Source organism: Phyllobates terribilis, unplaced genomic scaffold (genome assembly GCF_046119375.1).
Source record: "Phyllobates terribilis strain yellow unplaced genomic scaffold, ASM4611937v1 Scaffold_223__1_contigs__length_3252167, whole genome shotgun sequence".
Classification (NCBI taxonomy): domain Eukaryota; kingdom Metazoa; phylum Chordata; class Amphibia; order Anura; family Dendrobatidae; genus Phyllobates; species Phyllobates terribilis.
Window position 1 is genome coordinate 2,641,038 of NW_027362983.1, and position 16,339 is coordinate 2,657,376.

General features: G+C 45.6%; 6 non-coding genes and 2 pseudogenes across 6 annotated transcripts; all 8 read right to left on the minus strand.

Annotated features, from left to right (window-relative positions):
• Nucleotides 1-1,745: 1,745 nt before the first annotated feature.
• Nucleotides 1,746-1,846, minus strand: LOC141214982 (U2 spliceosomal RNA; annotated as a pseudogene).
• A 1,118-nt stretch (nt 1,847-2,964) lies between these two features.
• On the minus strand, nt 2,965-3,155 carry LOC141214875 (U2 spliceosomal RNA). The gene has a single exon (XR_012284066.1). It is a non-coding gene; the product is annotated as a U2 spliceosomal RNA (small nuclear RNA).
• Nucleotides 3,156-4,270: 1,115 nt separating this feature from the next.
• On the minus strand, nt 4,271-4,461 carry LOC141214891 (U2 spliceosomal RNA). The gene has a single exon (XR_012284081.1). It is a non-coding gene; the product is annotated as a U2 spliceosomal RNA (small nuclear RNA).
• A 1,115-nt stretch (nt 4,462-5,576) lies between these two features.
• Nucleotides 5,577-5,767, minus strand: LOC141214892 (U2 spliceosomal RNA). Its single transcript, XR_012284082.1, has one exon. It is a non-coding gene; the product is annotated as a U2 spliceosomal RNA (small nuclear RNA).
• Nucleotides 5,768-6,882: 1,115 nt separating this feature from the next.
• LOC141214541 (U2 spliceosomal RNA) lies at nt 6,883-7,073 on the minus strand. The gene has a single exon (XR_012283744.1). It is a non-coding gene; the product is annotated as a U2 spliceosomal RNA (small nuclear RNA).
• Nucleotides 7,074-8,188: 1,115 nt separating this feature from the next.
• Nucleotides 8,189-8,379, minus strand: LOC141214869 (U2 spliceosomal RNA). Its single transcript, XR_012284061.1, has one exon. It is a non-coding gene; the product is annotated as a U2 spliceosomal RNA (small nuclear RNA).
• A 1,112-nt stretch (nt 8,380-9,491) lies between these two features.
• On the minus strand, nt 9,492-9,695 carry LOC141214969 (U2 spliceosomal RNA; annotated as a pseudogene).
• A 6,070-nt stretch (nt 9,696-15,765) lies between these two features.
• Nucleotides 15,766-15,956, minus strand: LOC141214542 (U2 spliceosomal RNA). Its single transcript, XR_012283745.1, has one exon. It is a non-coding gene; the product is annotated as a U2 spliceosomal RNA (small nuclear RNA).
• Nucleotides 15,957-16,339: the final 383 nt, after the last annotated feature.

The window sequence follows — 16,339 nt, forward strand, 5'->3', positions numbered from 1 at the left end:
CAGGCTTCTTGTCTCCGGGTGCGCTCTCTCCAGACTGCTCGTTAGACTTCTTGTCTCCGGGTGCGCTCGCTCCAGACTGCTCCAGGCGGCACCCATCTTCGTTCTTTTCTTTCATCTCCTCCCACTTCGAGGGCGGTCCCGGGGCAACTCGGTGACTGTCAGCTCCAGGGGTAGTTCTTTCACGCTGACAGACACCTCCAGCATCACAGCCTCTGTTGGTAGGGGCGGTTTCCACTTTTGGCGCCATTTTCTGTCCTGGCCCACGATGGGAGGCGGCCTCTTGCCCTCCTTTGGCACGCCCATAATGGCGTCCGCTGCTCTTCCAAGGCGGGAAATCTTCGGATTTGGCGGGAAGCGTCGCCCAGTGGCGGGAAACTCTGCAGATGGCGGGAACAAGCTGGAAATGGCGGACAATCGGCGGGAAACGACCTGTGATGGGGTCCGATGGCGTGGACCCTCCGGAACCGGCGGGAGACTTCTTTCTGAGGTAAACTTGCACTTTTCTTCAGGCACGCAGTACCCGGGTGTTGCGGGCACGTAATCCTGCCGACTACGCCAAAGTTGACGCGCCCCCTGGGACATATTCCTTTTTGAGGGGAATACCCGGCACCGGATCAGATGGGGGGTTGTAGTCTCCGAGCGGCTGTGACCCGGCCCGTGCCCAGGGCGTCAAACTCAGTGTTATGTGGCAGTCCTACAGATGTTATTAAGAGTTCTTTTGTGTCGACTACGCCACCCGTTGTGATGCGGTCACTGTGGCCGCCGCTGCAGCAGGGTCCGCTGAGGCTGATGGTGGGTGCGCAGCTTGGTGGGATAACCCCCAACGGGAGGGGTATAGCCTCAGGGGGGACAGGTGCAGAGGATGGGGGTTGTGGTGGTGCAGTGCAGACGGCAATGAAGACAGAGTCGGGTTGTGCAGTTAAGGGTGTTTACTTACTGCAGATGTTGTACTGGTCACTCCAGCTTCGAGTGACCACCCGAGCCGTGCTGCGTCCACCAGGTCCTGGATCCAGCCAACCCCCAAACAAGTCCGGAGCGTGGCCCTGAGCTCTCCTTCTGTCCCGTTCTCTGGCCGTCCCCACCAGTGATCCACCTAGGTCCAGCTCCCTCGGGCCTTCTGTTGGGACACCCTTGGCCTTGGGTTCCCTGACCCTTCATGTGGTGTGCCTTCGGGGTGGATGTGGTGGGTGGCCGTGGCAGATGCTGCCCACGGCCTCCGGTCTCTGGCTAGGGTGTGTTTTATGCCCCCACCAGCTTGGGTTCCGGTACCCTGTGCCGACTCTTCACCCGGGGATTTAAGTTGGGTTCTTGGAGTCCTTTTCTGCTGTTTCCCCCTCTGGGTCTCTCTCTCTTCTCCTCTCTCACTCTGGGTCTTTCTTCTCCTTTGCTCGCTGACTTGTTCTCTGCATCTGACCCTGATCTTAGTTGGTGCCCACCTTATATACACCCTCTATGTGTGAGCTCAGGTGACCAGCACCCAATGAGCTCCTATCTTTACCCAGGCTGCTCCCCCTATCTGCCCCTACACTACTTGGGATGTACCACCCCCCCTCCCACTCCAGCCAAGGACAGACTCGGTCGTACCTGCACATTTCTAAGTGGGAGTACGGTTGGTCTGCCCTCCGGAAATGGGATGTGTGTAGTGCATGCAGCCTACCGAGCTCAGTCCCACACTCCATCCTTACCCGGGAGTGGAATATCACACCTCTGGGTTGAGGTGCAATACCCCTGTAGCAGCCGAATCCTCAGGGTGCTACATTTGGTCCCCAGATAGGGGACGTATCAGATATTAAACTGATAAGAACAGATACTACACTTGATCTTAGCCAAAAGGCCGAGAAGCGATAACCAGAATTGGTTTCAAACTACGGAGCCACCCAAGGATCCTGAAAAGTCCATTTGTGGAGATGAGCTCCTGGACTCCCGTTAAGAAGACATGTTGTCAACCTCTAGATCCCTTACATGCCTGCACTTTTCGGCTTGCTGCTGCTGCAATCCACGCGTTTTAGATCTGCATAACTCCACCTCTTTAAACACAGCACCTTCACCCCCTGCTGTTCCCACCCGCCTCAACACCGTTGGAAGGGAGGAGAACCAATTAAGGCGGGGGGTGGGGTGGAACGAGCAGCTGTCTACCCTTAGCAGGAGGGCTCCTGATTACATACCTCTCCTGCTGCTGCTGCTGCTGCTGGCTGTCCAGCAGCAGACTGAAGGTGGCTGCTGCTGTGCACAGGTATATAAAGGCTCAGAGCCTATTATGACACGCGCAGCCAGCGTTCCATTGCCACATTCCATCTACTGCAGGCAGGATACCTGGCTGGCTGAATGTCGCTGAGAAGCTCACAGAGACCGCCATAAGCAACAGTTTAACAGAATGCCACAGACTAATCAACCAAACTTTTTGGGTTGGGTTCTCTTTTATAGTCTGCAGGCATTAAATGAAAGAAGTCAGTGTTCCAGCAGAAGGAGACAACGTTTCAGAAAAGGCATTGTAGCAAACCAAAAAAGAAATTTTAAGCGCAGCAGAGTAACCAGCGCACATACCTGTTAGCTCAGGTGAGTTTAAAAGGCTGCTGTTGATAACAAGGGCATTTGCTAAATAGATGGTGTATGTGCAACAATATACTGAAAGGTCAATTATATTGTGCAGCTTATCTCACCACCTGTAGTTATTTAGGTGAAAGCTCCAAAATGCTTGCCTAATATGTCTGTTTATCCAAAAGGAAGTAAAAAGGGAGAGCTAGAAAGATAGCATTGCATCACATTACATGGCAATGCAATGCACAGTTGCTGAAGTTGAACCAAAATGAGCTTGTAATCTGGCTTCTGCAACTTTGAACATGAAAAATCCAATGAGGAGAAGAAAAGCAAAGCCAAAGAGTCCATCCCAAAATCCGACAAACAAGCAAAATGAACAAAAAACATTGAATTCAATTCTTTCTGATTTTAGAAACTGCATTAAAGAAGGGGTGCACCGGTCCTGGAGATACTGCAATACCAGGTCAATGCGTGGAGTGGACAGAGCAAGCTCTTTTTCCATCTCCCTGTTCTAAAAATCCATTTAATATATGGTCCCCAGATAGGGGACGTATCAAATATTAAACTGATAAGAACAGATACTACACTTGATCTTAGCCAAAAGGCCGAGAAGCGATAACCAGAATTGGTTTCAAACTACGGAGCCACCCAAGGATCCTGAAAAGTCCATTTGTGGAGATGAGCTCCTGGACTCCCGTTAAGAAGACATGTTGTCAACCTCTAGATCCCTTACATGCCTGCACTTTTCGGCTTGCTGCTGCTGCAATCCACGCGTTTTAGATCTGCATAACTCCACCTCTTTAAACACAGCACCTTCACCCCCTGCTGTTCCCACCCGCCTCAACACCGTTGGAAGGGAGGAGAACCAATTAAGGCGGGGGGTGGGGTGGAACGAGCAGCTGTCTACCCTTAGCAGGAGGGCTCCTGATTACATACCTCTCCTGCTGCTGCTGCTGCTGGCTGTCCAGCAGCAGACTGAAGGTGGCTGCTGCTGTGCACAGGTATATAAAGGCTCAGAGCCTATTATGACACGCGCAGCCAGCGTTCCATTGCCACATTCCATTTACTGCAGGCAGGATACCTGGCTGGCTGAATGTCGCTGAGAAGCTCACAGAGACCGCCATAAGCAACAGTTTAACAGAATGCCACAGACTAATCAACCAAACTTTTTGGGTTGGGTTCTCTTTTATAGTCTGCAGGCATTAAATGAAAGAAACCAGTGTTCCAGCAGAAGGAGACAACGTTTCAGAAAAGGCATTGTAGCAAACCAAAAAAGAAATTTTAAGCGCAGCAGAGTAACCAGCGCACATACCTGTTAGCTCAGGTGAGTTTAAAAGGCTGCTGTTGATAACAAGGGCATTTGCTAAATAGATGGTGTGTGTGCAACAATATACTGAAAGGTCAATTATATTGTGCAGCTTATCTCACCACCTGTAGTTATTTAGGTGAAAGCTCCAAAATGCTTGCCTAATATGTCTGTTTATCCAAAAGGAAGTAAAAAGGGAGAGCTAGAAAGATAGCATTGCATCACATTACATGGCAATGCAATGCACAGTTGCTGAAGTTGAACCAAAATGAGCTTGTAATCTGGCTTCTGCAACTTTGAACATGAAAAATCCAATGAGGAGAAGAAAAGCAAAGCCAAAGAGTCCATCCCAAAATCCGACAAACAAGCAAAATGAACAAAAAACATTGAATTCAATTCTTTCTGATTTTAGAAACTGCATTAAAGAAGGGGTGCACCGGTCCTGGAGATACTGCAATACCAGGTCAATGCGTGGAGTGGACAGAGCAAGCTCTTTTTCCATCTCCCTGTTCTAAAAATCCATTTAATATATGGTCCCCAGATAGGGGACGTATCAGATATTAAACTGATAAGAACAGATACTACACTTGACCTTAGCCAAAAGGCCGAGAAGCGATAACCAGAATTGGTTTCAAACTACGGAGCCACCCAAGGATCCTGAAAAGTCCATTTGTGGAGATGAGCTCCTGGACTCCCGTTAAGAAGACATGTTGTCAACCTCTAGATCCCTTACATGCCTGCACTTTTCGGCTTGCTGCTGCTGCAATCCACGCGTTTTAGATCTGCATAACTCCACCTCTTTAAACACAGCACCTTCACCCCCTGCTGTTCCCACCCGCCTCAACACCGTTGGAAGGGAGGAGAACCAATTAAGGCGGGGGGTGGGGTGGAACGAGCAGCTGTCTACCCTTAGCAGGAGGGCTCCTGATTACATACCTCTCCTGCTGCTGCTGCTGCTGGCTGTCCAGCAGCAGACTGAAGGTGGCTGCTGCTGTGCACAGGTATATAAAGGCTCAGAGCCTATTATGACACGCGCAGCCAGCGTTCCATTGCCACATTCCATCTACTGCAGGCAGGATACCTGGCTGGCTGAATGTCGCTGAGAAGCTCACAGAGACCGCCATAAGCAACAGTTTAACAGAATGCCACAGACTAATCAACCAAACTTTTTGGGTTGGGTTCTCTTTTATAGTCTGCAGGCATTAAATGAAAGAAGTCAGTGTTCCAGCAGAAGGAGACAACGTTTCAGAAAAGGCATTGTAGCAAACCAAAAAAGAAATTTTAAGCGCAGCAGAGTAACCAGCGCACATACCTGTTAGCTCAGGTGAGTTTAAAAGGCTGCTGTTGATAACAAGGGCATTTGCTAAATAGATGGTGTGTGTGCAACAATATACTGAAAGGTCAATTATATTGTGCAGCTTATCTCACCACCTGTAGTTATTTAGGTGAAAGCTCCAAAATGCTTGCCTAATATGTCTGTTTATCCAAAAGGAAGTAAAAAGGGAGAGCTAGAAAGATAGCATTGCATCACATTACATGGCAATGCAATGCACAGTTGCTGAAGTTGAACCAAAATGAGCTTGTAATCTGGCTTCTGCAACTTTGAACATGAAAAATCCAATGAGGAGAGGAAAAGCAAAGCCAAAGAGTCCATCCCAAAATCCGACAAACAAGCAAAATGAACAAAAAACATTGAATTCAATTCTTTCTGATTTTAGAAACTGCATTAAAGAAGGGGTGCACCGGTCCTGGAGATACTGCAATACCAGGTCAATGCGTGGAGTGGACAGAGCAAGCTCTTTTTCCATCTCCCTGTTCTAAAAATCCATTTAATATATGGTCCCCAGATAGGGGACGTATCAGATATTAAACTGATAAGAACAGATACTACACTTGACCTTAGCCAAAAGGCCGAGAAGCGATAACCAGAATTGGTTTCAAACTACGGAGCCACCCAAGGATCCTGAAAAGTCCATTTGTGGAGATGAGCTCCTGGACTCCCGTTAAGAAGACATGTTGTCAACCTCTAGATCCCTTACATGCCTGCACTTTTCGGCTTGCTGCTGCTGCAATCCACGCGTTTTAGATCTGCATAACTCCACCTCTTTAAACACAGCACCTTCACCCCCTGCTGTTCCCACCCGCCTCAACACCGTTGGAAGGGAGGAGAACCAATTAAGGCGGGGGGTGGGGTGGAACGAGCAGCTGTCTACCCTTAGCAGGAGGGCTCCTGATTACATACCTCTCCTGCTGCTGCTGCTGCTGGCTGTCCAGCAGCAGACTGAAGGTGGCTGCTGCTGTGCACAGGTATATAAAGGCTCAGAGCCTATTATGACACGCGCAGCCAGCGTTCCATTGCCACATTCCATCTACTGCAGGCAGGATACCTGGCTGGCTGAATGTCGCTGAGAAGCTCACAGAGACCGCCATAAGCAACAGTTTAACAGAATGCCACAGACTAATCAACCAAACTTTTTGGGTTGGGTTCTCTTTTATAGTCTGCAGGCATTAAATGAAAGAAGTCAGTGTTCCAGCAGAAGGAGACAACGTTTCAGAAAAGGCATTGTAGCAAACCAAAAAAGAAATTTTAAGCGCAGCAGAGTAACCAGCGCACATACCTGTTAGCTCAGGTGAGTTTAAAAGGCTGCTGTTGATAACAAGGGCATTTGCTAAATAGATGGTGTGTGTGCAACAATATACTGAAAGGTCAATTATATTGTGCAGCTTATCTCACCACCTGTAGTTATTTAGGTGAAAGCTCCAAAATGCTTGCCTAATATGTCTGTTTATCCAAAAGGAAGTAAAAAGGGAGAGCTAGAAAGATAGCATTGCATCACATTACATGGCAATGCAATGCACAGTTGCTGAAGTTGAACCAAAATGAGCTTGTAATCTGGCTTCTGCAACTTTGAACATGAAAAATCCAATGAGGAGAGGAAAAGCAAAGCCAAAGAGTCCATCCCAAAATCCGACAAACAAGCAAAATGAACAAAAAACATTGAATTCAATTCTTTCTGATTTTAGAAACTGCATTAAAGAAGGGGTGCACCGGTCCTGGAGATACTGCAATACCAGGTCAATGCGTGGAGTGGACAGAGCAAGCTCTTTTTCCATCTCCCTGTTCTAAAAATCCATTTAATATATGGTCCCCAGATAGGGGACGTATCAGATATTAAACTGATAAGAACAGATACTACACTTGATCTTAGCCAAAAGGCCGAGAAGCGATAACCAGAATTGGTTTCAAACTACGGAGCCACCCAAGGATCCTGAAAAGTCCATTTGTGGAGATGAGCTCCTGGACTCCCGTTAAGAAGACATGTTGTCAACCTCTAGATCCCTTACATGCCTGCACTTTTCGGCTTGCTGCTGCTGCAATCCACGCGTTTTAGATCTGCATAACTCCACCTCTTTAAACACAGCACCTTCACCCCCTGCTGTTCCCACCCGCCTCAACACCGTTGGAAGGGAGGAGAACCAATTAAGGCGGGGGGTGGGGTGGAACGAGCAGCTGTCTACCCTTAGCAGGAGGGCTCCTGATTACATACCTCTCCTGCTGCTGCTGCTGCTGGCTGTCCAGCAGCAGACTGAAGGTGGCTGCTGCTGTGCACAGGTATATAAAGGCTCAGAGCCTATTATGACACGCGCAGCCAGCGTTCCATTGCCACATTCCATCTACTGCAGGCAGGATACCTGGCTGGCTGAATGTCGCTGAGAAGCTCACAGAGACCGCCATAAGCAACAGTTTAACAGAATGCCACAGACTAATCAACCAAACTTTTTGGGTTGGGTTCTCTTTTATAGTCTGCAGGCATTAAATGAAAGAAGTCAGTGTTCCAGCAGAAGGAGACAACGTTTCAGAAAAGGCATTGTAGCAAACCAAAAAAGAAATTTTAAGCGCAGCAGAGTAACCAGCGCACATACCTGTTAGCTCAGGTGAGTTTAAAAGGCTGCTGTTGATAACAAGGGCATTTGCTAAATAGATGGTGTGTGTGCAACAATATACTGAAAGGTCAATTATATTGTGCAGCTTATCTCACCACCTGTAGTTATTTAGGTGAAAGCTCCAAAATGCTTGCCTAATATGTCTGTTTATCCAAAAGGAAGTAAAAAGGGAGAGCTAGAAAGATAGCATTGCATCACATTACATGGCAATGCAATGCACAGTTGCTGAAGTTGAACCAAAATGAGCTTGTAATCTGGCTTCTGCAACTTTGAACATGAAAAATCCAATGAGGAGAAGAAAAGCAAAGCCAAAGAGTCCATCCCAAAATCCGACAAACAAGCAAAATGAACAAAAAACATTGAATTCAATTCTTTCTGATTTTAGAAACTGCATTAAAGAAGGGGTGCACCGGTCCTGGAGATACGGCAATACCAGGTCAATGCGTGGAGTGGACAGAGCAAGCTCTTTTTCCATCTCCCTGTTCTAAAAATCCATTTAATATATGGTCCCCAGATAGGGGACGTATCAGATATTAAACTGATAAGAACAGATACTACACTTGATCTTAGCCAAAAGGCCGAGAAGCGATAACCAGAATTGGTTTCAAACTACGGAGCCACCCAAGGATCCTGAAAAGTCCATTTGTGGAGATGAGCTCCTGGACTCCCGTTAAGAAGACATGTTGTCAACCTCTAGATCCCTTACATGCCTGCACTTTTCGGCTTGCTGCTGCTGCAATCCACGCGTTTTAGATCTGCATAACTCCACCTCTTTAAACACAGCACCTTCACCCCCTGCTGTTCCCACCCGCCTCAACACCGTTGGAAGGGAGGAGAACCAATTAAGGCGGGGGGTGGGGTGGAACGAGCAGCTGTCTACCCTTAGCAGGAGGGCTCCTGATTACATACCTCTCCTGCTGCTGCTGCTGGCTGTCCAGCAGCAGACTGAAGGTGGCTGCTGCTGTGCACAGGTATATAAAGGCTCAGAGCCTATTATGACACGCGCAGCCAGCGTTCCATTGCCACATTCCATCTACTGCAGGCAGGATACCTGGCTGGCTGAATGTCGCTGAGAAGCTCACAGAGACCGCCATAAGCAACAGTTTAACAGAATGCCACAGACTAATCAACCAAACTTTTTGGGTTGGGTTCTCTTTTATAGTCTGCAGGCATTAAATGAAAGAAGTCAGTGTTCCAGCAGAAGGAGACAACGTTTCAGAAAAGGCATTGTAGCAAACCAAAAAAGAAATTTTAAGCGCAGCAGAGTAACCAGCGCACATACCTGTTAGCTCAGGTGAGTTTAAAAGGCTGCTGTTGATAACAAGGGCATTTGCTAAATAGATGGTGTGTGTGCAACAATATACTGAAAGGTCAATTATATTGTGCAGCTTATCTCACCACCTGTAGTTATTTAGGTGAAAGCTCCAAAATGCTTGCCTAATATGTCTGTTTATCCAAAAGGAAGTAAAAAGGGAGAGCTAGAAAGATAGCATTGCATCACATTACATGGCAATGCAATGCACAGTTGCTGAAGTTGAACCAAAATGAGCTTGTAATCTGGCTTCTGCAACTTTGAACATGAAAAATCCAATGAGGAGAAGAAAAGCAAAGCCAAAGAGTCCATCCCAAAATCCGACAAACAAGCAAAATGAACAAAAAACATTGAATTCAATTCTTTCTGATTTTAGAAACTGCATTAAAGAAGGGGTGCACCGGTCCTGGAGATACTGCAATACCAGGTCAATGCGTGGAGTGGACAGAGCAAGCTCTTTTTCCATCTCCCTGTTCTAAAAATCCATTTAATATATGGTCCCCAGATAGGGGACGTATCAGATATTAAACTGATAAGAACAGATTTTTTTTTTTTTTTTTTTTTTTCCTCAGATTAAGACCCACATTAATTTATGCATCATAGCGCATATTCACATAACGGGTTCTCAAATCATCATTCGGAAAAACAAAAACAAAATCCCAAAAAACACAACCCTGCAATTAACTGTTACTTACTGTAAGAAGTCCAATGTGAAAAGTTCCAGAGTGCTTCTGCTGCTGTCTCACCATACTTCTTTTTATCCAATAAATAGGCATAAAACAGTCTAGCAAGAAAAATCTTTCTGCATTCCATGGGGGAAAAAACAATCTTTTTAAAAATCACCAAATTCCGAACGTCCTATAAAACCTCTTTATATATGACAAAAATAATCCAGCTTGCCCGCTTCCTTTGCGAGTACTTAAAATCTTGACCTATTAAAATCCTTTCAAAATCGAAACAATGAAAACCAACTAAAGCAACAAACATACGTGACAACAAGGTAAAAACTTTTTTAGCAAAAAAACAGTCCCAAAAAATATGCTGTATTGTTTCCACCTTATTGCAACCTTCCCTAGGACATAGTTCTTGAACCTTTATCCCCCGGTCATTCAAAAAAGCCCTTGTTGGAAAGCATCCATGCAACGCCATCCAGGTTACATCCTTCTGTCTGTTGCTGATTCCACGCATGAAAAAAAGCTTCCACACCTGTCCAGACTGTGCATTATTACAAAACGGCACATCACATAACATCTCCTTCTTCTTAATACCTGAGACAATCAGTTTTTTGTCCGGTCTAACCATGGAGCTTATCCCATTTTGATCATAGAAGGACCTAAGCACCACATAAAAAAACGGTATCACAAACGAAACTGGTTTTCTTAAATCCTTCTCACACCAGCTCCATTTCTGGAAAAGCCGTCCTGCTAAATATTTGCACATGTCCGCAGTCCTGTTATTGCACTGGGATAATTTATAAATGTTCAAAAAATAATGCATTCTTAAAAATAAGTCAATGTTAGGAAAATCACAACCCCCATTTTCCACAGAACACATAACCATTCCTCTTCTTAGTTTCTCCATTTTGGATCCCCAAAAAAACACAAACAGTTTCCTTGTCACTCTCTTTGTCCAAAGCACAGCAGGTGGGAAAATCAAAGCAGTGTACAGCAGAAGCGGGAGAATCACAGACTTGATTACCAGCACTTTCCCTCTCAGAGACAGGTTCCTTAGTTTCCAAAAGTTCAACTTCTGATCCATTTTGTCTTCTAGAATCTTCAGGCTGCTTTTCCCTTTCAGTTCCTTCTCAAAGATGACACCAAGAACCTCAATTTCCTCCCTACTCTCCACTCCTGCCACGTTAACCTCAACCTGCCTCCCAAAGTTACAAAGCTGGCACTTTCCCCAATTCACCGCCATACCAGCCACACAACAAAAAATCCTTACGTGCAAATTCACTCTATTGAGATCCGCCTGTGAACCACAAGTAAAAACAATATCATCCATATAACTTAAAGACTTGACTGGACCCCCGGATCCCCCAGGAATAAAAACACCAGCCACACACTTGTCAACTTGCACACTTTTTAAAAGGGCCTCCACCACACAGATAAAAAGAATTGGTGACAGGGGACAACCCTGCCTAACTCCCGATAAAATATTAAAACTGGAACTCACATGCCCATTAACTAAAATCTGGCTACTGACCCCACAATAAAAACTCTTAATGACCATCAATAATTTATCCGGAACACCAAGGTGACTTAAAGCAGAGAACAAAAATCTATGTGATATTTTATCAAAGGCTTTCTCCAGGTCCACCGACTGTAACAAAAGAGCATTCTTATTCAAATTAGCCTGATAAATTAAGTCTCTTAGAAGCAGCAAATTATCTGAAATTTTCCTACCAGGCACTGCACATGCCTGATACTCCCCCACCATATCACCTATCACATCTGCCAGTCTACCAGCCACAATTTTAGAAATAATTTTGTAATCACTGTTTAACAATGTTATGGGCCTCCAATTTTTAATATCCCTCATGTCCCCTTTCTTATGAATCAGCGTAACAATCCCCCTACGCATAGAAACCGATAAAATCCCATGAGTAAAACCATATTGCACCACCCGTGAAAACTCCACACCTATAATATCCCAAAATCTAACATAAAATTCAGCAGGAAGACCATCACAGCCTGGCGTCTTGCCTTTCGCCAAGCCATCCACTGCCCGTCTAATTTCATCTTTCCCAACCTCCTCACTTAAAAACCCAATTTTCTCCTCAGGAATATTATTAGTTAATACTTTGCAATAATCATTAATTTCCGCATCACTGGCTCTACTATCGTTAGAGAAGAGTGTTTCATAAAAGGAAAGAATACTGCCAATCATCTCATCCCCAGATACCTCCCCTGCAGGAGAAAAAACAGACTTAAAAACCCCTTTAGGTTTAAAACATTTTTTAAAAAAGTATCTCGAACATTGCTCATTTTCCTCCATGTGCTTTATTTTTGCCTTAAACATAATAGTCTTCCCTTTTTCAATAAGTATCTTCTTCAGTTCGTCCTTCAAATCTGCAATCTCTTTATCCACCTCCATCCCCGCTCTCTTAAACTTATGGAGTACTTCCAATTTTGAAATAACAGCAGCATCATGATCCCTTTTGGCTTTCGCTCTCCTAAAACACACCCCTTTAAAATAACATGCAAATTTCTCCTTAGCCCAGTCCCACCACTCTAGCAAATCTTTAAAAAGGTGCTGTTCAGACACACAAGACAAAAACACTTTATTAAAACCAACCTTAACACTCTCCTCTTCCAGCAGGCTTATGTTCAGCTTCCAGAGTCCCTTTCCAAAAGCCAGGGACTCAGCTATACACAGATCTACCACTATCATCTTGTGGTCAGAAAAAGTCGTCATCACGTGGTTGCACTTGGCCACCTTAATCCCTTCAGACATAAAAACATAGTCAATTCGGGAAACACTACGTCCACTATCTGATATGTATGTGAACTTATCACTTGGCCCAACCATCAGACCAGCATCCGTGTAGCGTAAATCCTGCACAATCTGATTTAAAATATTAGACGTAACATCAGTCCTACCTTCCGTAGAGCTCTTACGATCTTTTGCGGATCTGACACAATTAAAATCTCCAGCCACTATAGTGAAGTCTCTGCCTGGTAAAAACAACTTTAGAGACTCGAAAAACCCAACTCTTGCTTGTTTATCAGCAGGGGCATAAACATTAAAAACCCGTACCCGCTGACCTAAAAAATCCACTAATAAAAACAAACATCTCCCAGGTATGATTACTTTAAACTCTAAAACCTTTAGACTGGAATTACACAGTAAAATGCCCACCCCTTCATTCCTGTTTTCTGAGCATGGGGACCAAAAAGATTGCCCCTTATTCCACTCACTCTCATGCGGGGCAGATTTAATTACACATTCCTGCAGACAGACAATATCTGCATTCACACTCTCAATGTACTCCAGTATCCCTGCTCTCCTACAAGCAGAACCAATCCCTCGTACATTCAGAGAAGCAACACACAACGCCATCATAACAACAGGAAAAAATCTCCACCATACCCGATCCATCATGAACCAGGAGAAAACCCACTCCTGCCACCCACTTTTCTACGTATATCAGGCGACTCAGAACTCGAGTCCCTGTTAGAATAACCTGGTCTTAGGGAGACTGGATCTTCCTGCCCCCCAGACCAACACCCCTCCACCTTACTTCTTTTAATCACGGAGGCATAACTCTCCTCCTTGCCATCATCTTCCTCCTCATTTTCACTCCAATCACTGTTAACCCTATCACGCTGCTGAGGGGTTATAGTTCCATCCGAATCAGAATCCTCCTCCTCCAAAACCTCCATTTCCTCACCCCCATCTCTTCCCAAAACAGGATTCACTGACTCCGCCATATTAGACAAATCCATCCCATCACCCGGGCCATGCACATCAGCTACTTTGTTTATTACTTCCAGCCCCTCCCTCAAACCAACTTTCTTCTGGCTCCGCCCCTTTTCCTCCATCTTGGGCACCGCATGGTCTCTTCCCCTACCACCATCTTGTTTTTGGCTTTCCCCCTCTGAGTCTGAGCCTTCGCCCTCCTCCCCACTTTCCTGCCGAGTCTTCTTCTGCCTCTCTTCAGCGTCCACCTGTGACCTAGGAATCTGAGCCCACAATCTACATTTCCTTGCAAGGTGATCTGCATGTCCACACAAATCACACACCTTATTCATTGGGCAACCACTTGCAACATGCCCAGATTTCCCACAACCTCTACAAACATCACCTTGCACTGGACAATCCTTCTGAACATGTCCAAACTCATGACACTTCCTACAATATTCCATCTGTCCATTATAAAAACAAAATCCCCTTTCTCCTCCGATAGAAAACTGTGCAGGAATGCTCTTGGCACCCCCAATAGCTCTATCATCCGGTCTCAGTTTTACAACATATCTCCTCTTGCCATTTAGATAATTGTATTTGTTCTTCATTCTTCCCAAAAATTTAACCTCACTACAATACCGAGCTAAAAAATTGGAAACAGTCTCATCCGGAACTTTAGGGTTATACATGTGCACAACCACATACTTATATGTCTGCTGGAACAGAGGTTCCAGTGCAATAAACTCTAGGCATTTCAATTCCTTTTCTTCCTTCATTCGTACCAACTCCATGTAGACTCTCTGGCAAATACTCAAAGAAACAAAAGTGATATCATAAATTCCTTGTTTCTGAAAATCCTGCAGTGCCAATACATCCGTTACCTTCAAGCCATTAATGTTCTTCAAGACATCAACGCAAACTTGGTCCAAACCGATTTCTCCTTCATGACCTGCAGCCACCTTCAGACGGACCGAGTCCTCTAATCCACGTGTTTTCTCCACCATTTTTACAGCAGATAAACACAATCGCCGCTCAATCGCACACTAGGGCCCCACAAGGGGGAACCCCAGTCACAACTGCCCTCCAAACAACACCAGCAGCAGAAAACCACCACTGATCTTGCCAAAAGGCCGAGAAGCGATAACCAGAATTGGTTTCAAACTACGGAGCCACCCAAGGATCCTGAAAAGTCCATTTGTGGAGATGAGCTCCTGGACTCCCGTTAAGAAGACATGTTGTCAACCTCTAGATCCCTTACATGCCTGCACTTTTCGGCTTGCTGCTGCTGCAATCCACGCGTTTTAGATCTGCATAACTCCACCTCTTTAAACACAGCACCTTCACCCCCTGCTGTTCCCACCCGCCTCAACACCGTTGGAAGGGAGGAGAACCAATTAAGGCGGGGGGTGGGGTGGAACGAGCAGCTGTCTACCCTTAGCAGGAGGGCTCCTGATTACATACCTCTCCTGCTGCTGCTGCTGCTGGCTGTCCAGCAGCAGACTGAAGGTGGCTGCTGCTGTGCACAGGTATATAAAGGCTCAGAGCCTATTATGACACGCGCAGCCAGCGTTCCATTGCCACATTCCATCTACTGCAGGCAGGATACCTGGCTGGCTGAATGTCGCTGAGAAGCTCACAGAGACCGCCATAAGCAACAGTTTAACAGAATGCCACAGACTAATCAACCAAACTTTTTGGGTTGGGTTCTCTTTTATAGTCTGCAGGCATTAAATGAAAGAAGTCAGTGTTCCAGCAGAAGGAGACAACGTTTCAGAAAAGGCATTGTAGCAAACCAAAAAAGAAATTTTAAGCGCAGCAGAGTAACCAGCGCACATACCTGTTAGCTCAGGTGAGTTTAAAAGGCTGCTGTTGATAACAAGGGCATTTGCTAAATAGATGGTGTGTGTGCAACAATATACTGAAAGGTCAATTATATTGTGCAGCTTATCTCACCACCTGTAGTTATTTAGGTGAAAGCTCCAAAATGCTTGCCTAATATGTCTGTTTATCCAAAAGGAAGTAAAAAGGGAGAGCTAGAAAGATAGCATTGCATCACATTACATGGCAATGCAATGCACAGTTGCTGAAGTTGAACCAAAATGAGCTTGTAATCTGGCTTCTGCAACTTTGAACATGAAAAATCCAATGAGGAGAAGAAAAGCAAAGCCAAAGAGTCCATCCCAAAATCCGACAAACAAGCAAAATGAACAAAAAACATTGAATTCAATTCTTTCTGATTTTAGAAACTGCATTAAAGAAGGGGTGCACCGGTCCTGGAGATACTGCAATACCAGGTCAATGCGTGGAGTGGACAGAGCAAGCTCTTTTTCCATCTCCCTGTTCTAAAAATCCATTTAATATATGGTCCCCAGATAGGGGACGTATCAGATATTAAACTGATAAGAACAGATACTACACTTGATCTTAGCCAAAAGGCCGAGAAGCGATAACCAGAATTGGTTTCAAACTACGGAGCCACCCAAGGATCCTGAAAAGTCCATTTGTGGAGATGAGCTCCTGGACTCCCGTTAAGAAGACATGTTGTCAACCTCTAGATCCCTTACATGCCTGCACTTTTCGGCTTGCTGCTGCTGCAATCCACGCGTTTTAGATCTGCATAACTCCACCTCTTTAAACACAGCACCTTCACCCCCTGCTGTTCCCACCCGCCTCAACACCGTTGGAAGGGAGGAGAACCAATTAAGGCGGGGGGTGGGGTGGAACGAGCAGCTGTCTACCCTTAGCAGGAGGGCTCCTGATTACATACCTCTCCTGCTGCTGCTGCTGCTGGCTGTCCAGCAGCAGACTGAAGGTGGCTGCTGCTGTGCACA